The 10,000-nt window shown below is 44.4% G+C and overlaps 1 protein-coding gene across 22 annotated transcripts in view; it reads left to right on the forward strand.

Annotated features, from left to right (window-relative positions):
* The window catches only part of LOC135102381 (tumor protein D52-like), a 135,517-nt gene that overhangs the window by 10,626 nt on the left and 114,891 nt on the right, over positions 1-10,000 (forward strand). The window contains exon 1 of one of the 22 annotated variants that reach the window (XM_064007526.1): positions 2,114-2,198. The exons of 18 other annotated variants lie outside the window; for them this stretch is intronic. The gene's annotated coding sequence lies outside the window, so the exon portion shown is untranslated. Of the gene's footprint in view, positions 1-2,113; positions 2,199-2,368; positions 2,550-10,000 lie in introns of those variants that run through there. 3 more of the 22 variants (XM_064007545.1, XM_064007538.1, XM_064007539.1) reach the window with 3 other exon arrangements.

Below are 10,000 nucleotides of genomic sequence, written 5' to 3' on the forward strand. Positions count from 1 at the left end.
TCACCTGTTTGTCCTTCCTTTGTGTTTCCTTTGTGTGCCTCAAGGCTATTCTACTCTTCCCACTCTCTCTCTCTCTCTCTCTCTCTCTCTCTCTCTCTCTCTCTCTCTCTCTCTCTCTCTCTCTCTCTCTCTCTCTCTCTCTCTCTCTCTCTCTCTCTCTCTCTCTCTCTCTCTCTCTCTAACCTACGCTCCGTGCACGCCACCTTTCCCTTCCCTAACCTGCAAGCATTCCCCTCTTCTTCCCCCCTCCTCACTACCCACGATCACCGGTTTCGTCCGCCCTCTCTCTCTCTCTCTCTCTCTCTCTCTCTCTCTCTCTCTCTCTCTCTCTCTCTCTCTCTCTCTCTCTCTCTCTCTCTCTCTCTCTCTCTCTCTCTCTCTCTCTCTCTCTCTCTCTCTCTCTCTCTCTCTCTCTCTCTCTATTTTTTTTTCTCCTCCCTTTCTGACGCTTCGCTGAAGATACTGTACTGACATAACGCTTCTCCTTTTCCCTCCTCCTTTTCCTCCTCCTCCTATCGGTGTCAGATTCTCGTACTTGAAGACGAGAAAGGAGGAGAAGCGCTGGAAGGACGAAGATAATGGTGATGATGATGGTGGTGGTGGTGGTGGTGATGGTTGTAATGGCGGAGGTCGCGGTGGGGAGAGAGAGAGAGAGAGAGAGAGAGAGAGAGAGAGAGAGAGAGAGAGAGAGAGAGAATCATTAGGGATGGTGTGCCTACAGGGCGTGGCAAAAACTGTGGTTACCTGAGAATTATGTCGCCTAACGGGAGAGAGAGAGAGAGAGAGAGAGAGAGAGAGAGAGAGAGAGAGAGAGAGAGAGAGAGAGAGAGAGAGAGAGAGAGAATTTTCCTTTTTATTTCTTGTATCTTTTTTTTTATGTAAGAAAAAAGCAGAGTATGTTTTATGTGACACGTACTGTTATTTTTTTTATAGCAATGTGTTAGAAGCCAACTTTATTTTTTTTGCCTATTTTATAATTTTTCTTATCGTTTCGGGTTTTCCTGCTTTTGTTATTCGATACGCTTATCGTTAATGTTCGCGTATTTGTTTTGAGGTCATGGAGCGTGGAGGAAAACACATCAGCACCTGGCGGGTCGTGCGGTTATTGGATCAGTTTGATGAGTGGAGCTGTAGCGCAGAGGGATGATATTGGAATGACATTACCATTTCCATCTGAAGCTTAAATTTTTGGTGTATTAATTCGCTTCATTAATTTCACCGCTGATCACATTAAGTAGATCACGATTTGAAAAAGAGACATCATATTTATTGTCTCGAAACAAAGGAGGTCAAGTTGGTTTATGATAATCTCTCAGTTATAAGCTAATGGATAAGATACAGAACACCGCGAGTGGTTTGCTTTAATTAGTGTTCTGCACCTCCTCATTACTGCCGCAATTATTATCTTATCCTGCACTTCACAACCAGACGCCACGAGCCTAGGATGCCAGAGGCGGAGGAGAGAGAGAGAGATAGAGATAGAGTGGATGGTTCTTTCCGTTCAATCTATCAGTAGAGTAATCTGTTGTGCTTCCCTTTGTTGGCTGCTTTCCCGCGACCTCAAGTCCTCAGACGTGATGGAAGTGTGCCTACAAAACCTGGCAGCCGATAGGTTCTTAGCAGATCAGAGGACAACTGAAAGAACACTAAACGGAGGAGGCAGTGCAGTGTGTTCCTCCGTTTCTGGCCATGACTGCACCAATCACTGCTCTTCCCACCTACAGGCTCTTGCCATAATTATGTATTTCTTTAATGGAATGAAGGCGGAAACAAATTAAATGGTGGACGACCACAAAATGCAAGGAAAACCTTGAATACATTTTACATTAAGTTTAAAGGAAATGATGTGAAGCGAATCCTTCCCCTGATTTGGAAACATCTGTGTGTGTGTGTGTGTGTGTGTGTGTGTGTGTGTGTGTGTGTGTGTGTGTGTGTGTGTGTGTGTGTGTGTGTGTGTGTGTGTGTCAAGTGCGCTTCCTTGAAATGAAAGAACAAAGTAATATAAGTAGAGTTTATGATGTAATGTGTGTGTGTGTGTGTGTGTGTGTGTGTAGGTGTAGGTGGGTGGTGTTGCGCCGATGCTGGTGGCCCAGGGGAGGCGGCGGCGGCGGCGGCGTGTCGGAGTGAGCAGTAGTGTTGACGTGGTGCCCCGCGTGGTTGGCTGGTTGGTTGGAGTCGCTGCCTCTGGAGACTCCTAGGTCAGTGTGGCGCCGTGATCCCCTTGTTGCATTACCTCCTCTTCCCTCCACCCCCCTTCCCTCAGTCCTCCCTCCCCTCCTCCCTCTCCCCTCCCGCGGCCACACCCCGCCTGCCACGCCGCGACACGCTTCTGTCAAGCACATCTTTCCTCCCTCGCCTTTCTCTCACTTGCGTTGCGTCGTACTGTGTGACTGGTGGTAGTTTTGGTGACCCATACCTGACTCGGCTCCTACTCGTCGTTCAGCGGTGCAAGTCAGTAAGCACGCATATCCGCAGCAAGTTTGTATGTCAGTTGTACCATGTCCCATATGTTTTCAGTGATGCCTCATCAGTCGTACATTGAAAGATAGGTAAGCGGTCACAGGTCAGGTTGATTAGCCAGTCAGTCAGTCAGTCAGTCAGTCAGTGTGTCTCTTAATCATTCGTCAGTCAGTGTTCACCATCTGTGGTCAGTTTAATTATTGCTCTTCTTTTCCTCATTACTTGCGCAGTTATTATCTTACCCTTTTATCCTGCACTTCACGACCTGACGCCATAAGCCAGGGAATGCCAGAGACGTAGAAGAGAGAGAGAGAGAGAGAGAGAGAGAGAGAGAGAGAGAGAGAGAGAGAGAGAGAGAGAGAGAGAGAGAGAGAGAGAGAGAGAGAGAGAGAGAGAGAGAGAGAGAGAGAGAGATATGAGTGGTGGATTGTTTCCGGTAGAGTAATCTGTCGCAGTCCACTGTTGGGTGATGGTTAACGGTTAACGGATGCTGCTGCTGCTGCTGCTGCTCACCAGTCGTGTGTTCATCCGTTAGTTAGTGATTCAGTTCTTAATTTATTCGTTCAGTCGGTCAGTCAGTCAGGCAGTATGTCAATCACTAGACATTCCTATGAGTCATTTTACACACACACACACGCACACACACACACACACACACACACACACCTGTACCTGCATTAGTCACACTGCGGCACACAAGTCATAACAGTGCCACGCGTTTCACCTCAGTCACCACCACCACAACACAGCTCCCTCACCACCACCACCACCACAACACCGCTCCCTCACCACCACCACCACCACCATCACCACCACCACATTGCTCTTTACCGCTCTTTGTCATTCCATTTCAGCATTGTTTCCACTCATACCTCCTCGCAGCGTGATATTGTCGCTACACCGTCCCAGTAGCTCAGTAGCACCACTTGTCTTTGTGCCACACCACCACACCGCCAGAGATTTACTATATGAAGTCGTAATGTATACCACATCTTAAAGTTTCCGGAGATAAAGAAAAAGAAAAAAGAAAGAAAGAAAGAAAGAAAGAAAGATAGCCTACTTTTCTGCGTCTTCCCTTCTTCATCACTTTATTGTAAATTATCATGCTGTCTTTTCTTCTCACACACACACACACACACACACACACACACACACACACACACACACGTACTTCTCTCGCGTATTATATATCCAGTTCCACATATCTATATCTTACTTAGCCACATTAAACACCACATCCACCACATAACAGAACACCGCACATGGCACCACACGCCACCACCACAGGCCACCACCACCCACCATCACCTGTCCCTTGCGCACCTGTCCTTACCTTTCAGTACCACCTACCTGCTGTACCTTGCTTACATCGTCACAGTTGCATTAACTTGGAGTACCGCTGCGTTAGAAAGTGTGGTAGCAATCACTGGCTGACATTTCACGGCAGTTTGTGTTGTGTGTGTGTGTGTGTGTGTGTGTGTGTGTGTGTGTGTGTGTGTGTGTGTGTGTAAGAAACTGAGAACCCGGATGTTTTCTTTGTGAAGGTTCTGGTAAGTCTCTCTCTCTCTCTCTCTCTCTCTCTCTCTCTCTCTCTCTCTCTCTCTCTCTCTCTCTCTCTCTCTCTCTCTCTCTCTCTCTCTCTCTCTCTCTCTCTCTCTCTCTCTCTCTCTCTCTCTCTCTCTCTCCATCACGTTATCTTTCAGACCTGTGGTGACCTACTCAGGTGGTGATGGTGGTGGTGAGAGGTTGATGTTCTCCCCCTCTCCCCTCTCCCCCTCCCCCTCCCATTTCCTCCACTCCCTCCACCTCCCTCCCTCCAGTACACTCCCTCCATCCCCTTCAGCTTGGGTCGATAACTTAGCTAACAATATGGCCAGCCGCCCACCACCTCCTCCTCCTCCTTCTTCCTCACTCTCCTTATCTTCTCGTTCCTTCGCCTCTTCTCTTACATCCTCCTCTTCCTTCGGTTTAGTTTTCTTAGAAGCTAAATAAACAGACGCAATACTGTATGAGTAATGTGTGTGTTATTTTTAGTGTGTGTGTGTGTGTGTGTGTGTGTGTGTGTGTGTGTGTGTGTGGAATTGTGGAGTCAGCGTCCTCGTGGAAAGGTCTCGAGGCCAGCTCACATTCCCCTCCCCTACGTGTGTCTCCCCCATTCCTCAGCCGCCCTTACCCGACTCTTCCCCCTCCGGCAGGTGTCCCCAGGTCCCCTCCCGCCGCGTGTCTTGGTGCATCTGCTTGCTTGTCTTTCCGTTTTTACAGGTTTTCTCGTGCCAGATTTTATGTTCCAGCCTGTCGTCTCTCTCTCTCTCTCTCTCTCTCTCTCTCTCTCTCTCTCTCTCTCTCTCTCTCTCTCTCTCTCTCTCTCTCTCTCTCTCTCTTTCGTTCCCCGTCCGTCGAAGTGGGTCATTGGAAGCGTGTGTATCGCCCGTGTGGAAACTCGTCATACTCGGCTTCCCTGCGTCACAGGTTGCCCCGGTGACGGCTGGTGACGTCACGCCGAGGTGGGGAGGCAAGAAGTTGGGTGCCGCCTCAGAGGTTTCCGGCGGGCGGCAGGTGTGGCCTTGGGGACGCTGCGCCCTGGGGCTGTCACGAGTGGTACTAGTTTGTAGGAACGCTTGGGTTGTCAGGGCTGGTGTGGGGAAGAGGGGAAGGACTCAGGGACTCTTCCGTCAGGGCTGGCTGGTGTGGGCGTAGTGTGGGCGCCGTGGGGTCTCTTCTGTTTGTTAGGGCTGGGATTGGCGCCGCGGGAACTCTTCTATTAGGGCTGGGGTGGGCGCCGCGGGGACTCTTCTGGTAGTTATGGTTGGTGTAGGGACCGTGGGGACTCCTCTCAGGGTGGTGTTGTTATTGTTATTGTAGTTACCTTGTATCGTGTGTAGCATGTTCTTGTGGTGACGGCGTTGATGGTGAGAGTGATAAATGTGGTAGTGAGGATGACAACAACAACAACAGCAACAACAACAACAACAACAATAACTACTACTACTACTACTTCAACAACAATAACAATAATATACTACTACTACTACTTCAACAACAACAACAATAACAATAATAATAACCACAATATTAATGATCCTTTCAACGATAGATATAAAGTTATGAATGCACTAATAGTACTAATCAGTTATAATGATGATAATAACAACAGTATGGATCGCTGGATAGTGGTTTGCCCTAAATTGCTCCAGAAGTTGCTCTCTCTCTCTCTCTCTCTCTCTCTCTCTCTCTCTCTCTCTCTCTCTCTCTCTCTCTCTCTCTCTCTCTCTCTCTCTCTCTCTCTCTCTCTCGATGTGTCAGTACTAACAGTCCACAGTACACACCTCCAAAGACTCGCGGTAGTATCATTGACTCATTTCACGGCCGTTGCATTAATTGATATACGTCAACAAGAAGCATCGACTCGCAACACAAGCAGGACCGTAACTCACTACCTAATCTTTCCCTTATGGTATCAATGATTAGATATGAACTTACGTGAACCTATCGAAAGCAGATAAAGGAAATACGAAAGTTGGATTATGAAATGCTCACCAAGAGTATTCAGTGTCTGCTTTTACTGTATATCAATCTGAATAAATGTAGCAAGGAGTGGGAAAGGTTATGGTTGATCTGATCGTCTTTCATAACAATTAGGTTCGAGGCGTGCTTAGTTGTCCCCCGCCTCGCCACCTGAGCCACCGCAGCAATCACTCCTGTTTTTTTTGTTTTTGTTGAAGAAGAGATGGGGGAAGAGAAATGAAAGTTTGTATACATAGAAGGTGAAGTAGGAAATGGGAAGGACAGGAGGAGTTAAATATTGGTGGGCTGTCCATCTTGCTATTCTTGTGTAAAATTTATAGTGAGTTTTTATCACTACGCCTGACCCTGTGCTGTGCCGGGACATCCTGGCGACTCTTGATGTGGAGTGACCGTAGACTTATTCACATTTATGCTTCTCTCCTGTCACTACAGCCACAAGCACATTAGTTTTTTTTCTTTATGCGTTTATGTATTTACTTGGTTTATTTGCTTGCCTATTCATGCATTAATTTTGCTTATTTATTTATTTATTCATTTTTTATTCATTGATTCTATTTGTTTGTTATTTATTTATTTTAATTAATTACATATTTGTTAATTTCTTTTCTTTCCTCCTTTTATTTATTTATTTATTTATGTATTTATTTTCCTGCACACTCTTCAAAATCACATTCATATTTTTCAATCCTTGAGCTCAGAAGTTGCCTGTCACCAGTGCACCGGAAGAAGGCGATAGATGGATGACTCGCTCTCAGTCTGTTCACTTTCCACCTTCCCCCACCGTCAGTAGTCCACCAGAAGGCAAAGCACCGCGTACTGTACTTTTTCCACGCACTGTCCACGTCATTTGTTATCAGTGTGCGTGGCCACGTGACAGGCAGCACGTACTCTCCTCACTTTACGTATGACACTCAGCAGAAATAAATATATAAATGAAAATGAAATGAATAAGCAAACGGTGCTCAGAAAACAAATTAGATAAAAATGAAGTGAAATAGATAAATAAACAGTGCTCAGTAAAAAAAAAAAAAAATAAGGTAAAAGTTAAATAAAATTATTCTGTTTTTGGGACTTGCATCTCAGTGAGGTTTTTTTTTTTCAAATTTTGTTGTGCTTGGCTGGTGTCCCTCCCACAAAAAAAAAAAAAAAAAAAATAGATAAAATAAAATAGAATCATCTTACACTAGCCAGTTTGAATTTATCCTACCACAGAAGCCAAACGGTTCAAGTACGTAGGATGAAACCAACTTCCCCTCACTGCAGCCAAAACTCCTACATAAAAAAAAAAAATAAATAAAAATAAATAAATAAATGGAAAAAATAAATAAATAGAATCATCGTACGCTAACCAGTTTGAATTTATCCTGCCACAAAAGCCAAACGGTTCAAGTACGTAGGATGAAACCAACTCCTCACTGCGCCAAAACTCCTACATAAAAAAAAAACAGATAAATAATTAAATGGAAAAAAAAAATAGAATCATCGTACGCTAGCCAGTTTGAATTTATCCTGCCACAGAAGCCAAACGGTGCAAGTACGTAGGATGAGGCAAGCTTCCCCTCACTGCGCCAAAACACTGGTGAACGATGTGCCGTGACGCGTGGACGCCGCGGCTCGGGTGTGCTGCATGCGAACAGTATACTAGTGGCCGCCGCCCTCCTCTTGCATCAGAAGACTTTACCGTGACAATTTTCAGTTATTCATGCATTTTTTTTCATTGTGTACATTAACTCTTTGCCTGGTGTCGTTTTTCATCAGGTCACTACAACGGTCTGGGGCAAATTTATGTGCAGCGTGGTTTGGAAAGGCTCTATGTACTGACAGCAAGATCAGTGATGGAGTTGTTAAAAGTTTACTTGGGCTGCTTTTATTTTTGCTGTGTGAGATCTCTTAGGTTTGCGCAGTGAGAGAAACAATGTTAGATAAGAGCATAAAACGTAAGAAAATAAAGGAAACTGCAAAACCTACAAAAAGGCAGCTCCGGTATTTACAACTTCCCATCTGTCATCATCATCATCATCGTCATCATCATCATCATCATCATCATCATCATCATCATCGTCATCATCATCATCATCATCATCATCATCATCATCATCATCATCATCCCTAAATTTATCTAAGTCCCCCTTTTAAACTATCAAAATATCCTTGCATTTATCACGCTCTTGCTAGGTTTGTTTTACGTATTTATTCACCTATATTTTGTTTTTACCTATTTACTTGCTCTCGTTACTCTCCTTAAATCTGATTCTGTCCAGCTTATAACGTAGTATTTTGTATGCGTTTTGAAGTGTTCCCTGACAGACACGTGATATATTTTTCCTTGCTGGATAATACATTCTAATACTTCTATAAAATTTGTGGAAAGTAAAGCCGAAATTGAATACATGCTATATTGATTAGGTACATTAAATACTTATCATCCTTATCTTATTTACTGATACCATCCCATGCCTAGTAACATCGTAGGAACAAGAAAAGTACAGAGGTGGGGGTCACCAGTCCCTTCCTTCTGCTCTTGTTTGGCACTTCTTTGCCACACGTAGCGGGGGCAGTGTCGTTATATGTTGTGTTCTTTGTTGTTTTCCTTAAGTTGCATTGCCTTGTCGCCTCACTCCACCATGGTTCCGAGACGTGACCTTATTTTTTTTGTAATTGTTTCCCCCTAGTGACAGATCCATATGTAGACAGCTGTTGGAAGTGTATAGATAGATAGATTGAGAAGATAGATTGACAAGTTCCTTACTACATACAGTGGATGGAAAGATAGAGCACCTCATGCACTAGTCTTCGTATCCTTATTATTTCATGTTTCTGTGTTGCGGTTTCTCTGACTGACACATTAGTTTGCCTAACAGTCAGTGTTTCTACCAACTCTTCCTGTTGCTTCACATGCGCAGGTTCCATCGGTTCCAGTCCGTGACCAGTGCACACATGCCACGGCTTCCTCACGTGCATCTCGGGTTTTCACGTTCATACTTTCTCTTTGATTGTTTTGCTCTGGTCATCTGGTCCTTTATTGATCAAGTCGTGTGCAGATTTACTCGGAAAATATTTGTGAATTAAAGTTTCTCGAGAAAGTTGCATGCACATAGTACACTCATATTCATGCATTTCTCAGTGAGTATAAATTTTAGGAGTGAGCTTTAGGTAAACATGTGAAACTTAGGGAAACAATAAAGAAACATTATAATAATAACACAATAACAATGAATTTCGATACGTCATGGAAAAAACGTGTGTGTAATTTTATTAATGTAATCTTATATCACGCAAGTATTGTAATTTCTTCACTAGTGGGTTTACATACCACATTAAAATATTGCGTCATGTAACGCCTCAGCACATGGTAGCGTTATATCTGTCATGAACTCATTTACTACCCGACACCCTGCCCTCCTCTGATAAGCCAGCTAAGGTCCCTTCATTGTGATTCACCCTGATGCGCTCTTTGAGTTTCGTTATTACGCTGCTGTGTTGTAGGAAGCTTCAGTATCTCTCCTTTGAACACTTACGTAGTGGTATGTCACCTCGTTGTGGCGGCGCAAAACCATCAGTTAGTTATCACTAAAATAATATGGTTTTGCTTTTTTTTATTTTTTTATTCTTATCTCCGCTTCTTTTTCCGCCTGAGCTATAATATATTTATTTACCTAGTTATTTGTTTACTTTTAATCCTCCCGTTTCTGCAAATTGTTAGTGTTCCTTGGGTGTTTTCTGGTTAAAAAACAACAAAAAAAAAACTATCATTAAATATCCTGTTCTTGGTTATTTTCCTTCTGAGTTGTGTTGTTTTATCGCCACACACTCCGGGGGCTTCGTGACGCGACTCCTCTCTTGTGTAATTGTTTGTCCTCGGTGACATCTCCGCGTGTAGGTACCTGCTGGCGGTGTGGTGTGGGTGAGGTCGTGGCAACTTACTTGTGCTCCTGCTTCCGATGGTGCTTTCCTTTGTTAATCGCGGTCTTAGTTATTGCTTCACACACACACACACACACACACACACACACAC

The sequence above is a fragment of the Scylla paramamosain genome, chromosome 7 (assembly GCF_035594125.1).
Source record: "Scylla paramamosain isolate STU-SP2022 chromosome 7, ASM3559412v1, whole genome shotgun sequence".
In the NCBI taxonomy this organism is placed as follows: domain Eukaryota; kingdom Metazoa; phylum Arthropoda; class Malacostraca; order Decapoda; family Portunidae; genus Scylla; species Scylla paramamosain.